Below are 449 nucleotides of genomic sequence, written 5' to 3'. Positions count from 1 at the left end.
ACTTTCCGTTGGATTCCGTTAGTTTCCGTTGGTTTCCGTTGGTTTCCGTTAGTTTCCGTTGGTTTCCGTTGGTTTCCGTTAGTTTTGAAATTTTTGATGAAAACATTCATCAAAATTTCATCAAAAATTTTCAAAGTTTTTATTAGGGTTAGGGTTAGTTTTAGGATTAGGGTTAGGGATAGGGTTAGGGTAGGGTTAGGGTAGAGGGCTAGGGTTAGGGTTAGGGTTATGGATAGGTTAGGGTTAAGATTAGGATTAGGTTTAGGTTTAGTTTTAGGGTTAGGGTTAGGGTAACGGTTAGGGTTAGGGTACTTACGAGTGTGGTACATATGGGGAGAGGTATGGTACACCTACGAGGGTGGCACATCCTTGGCGGCACATATGGGGAGCCCTATGGCACGCTTACGAGTGTGGCACATCTTGGGAGCCCTATGGCACACTTACGAAGG

Source organism: Octopus bimaculoides, chromosome 1, assembly GCF_001194135.2.
Source record: "Octopus bimaculoides isolate UCB-OBI-ISO-001 chromosome 1, ASM119413v2, whole genome shotgun sequence".
Lineage (NCBI taxonomy): Eukaryota > Metazoa > Mollusca > Cephalopoda > Octopoda > Octopodidae > Octopus > Octopus bimaculoides.
Note: the sequence above shows the minus strand (reverse complement) of the source record.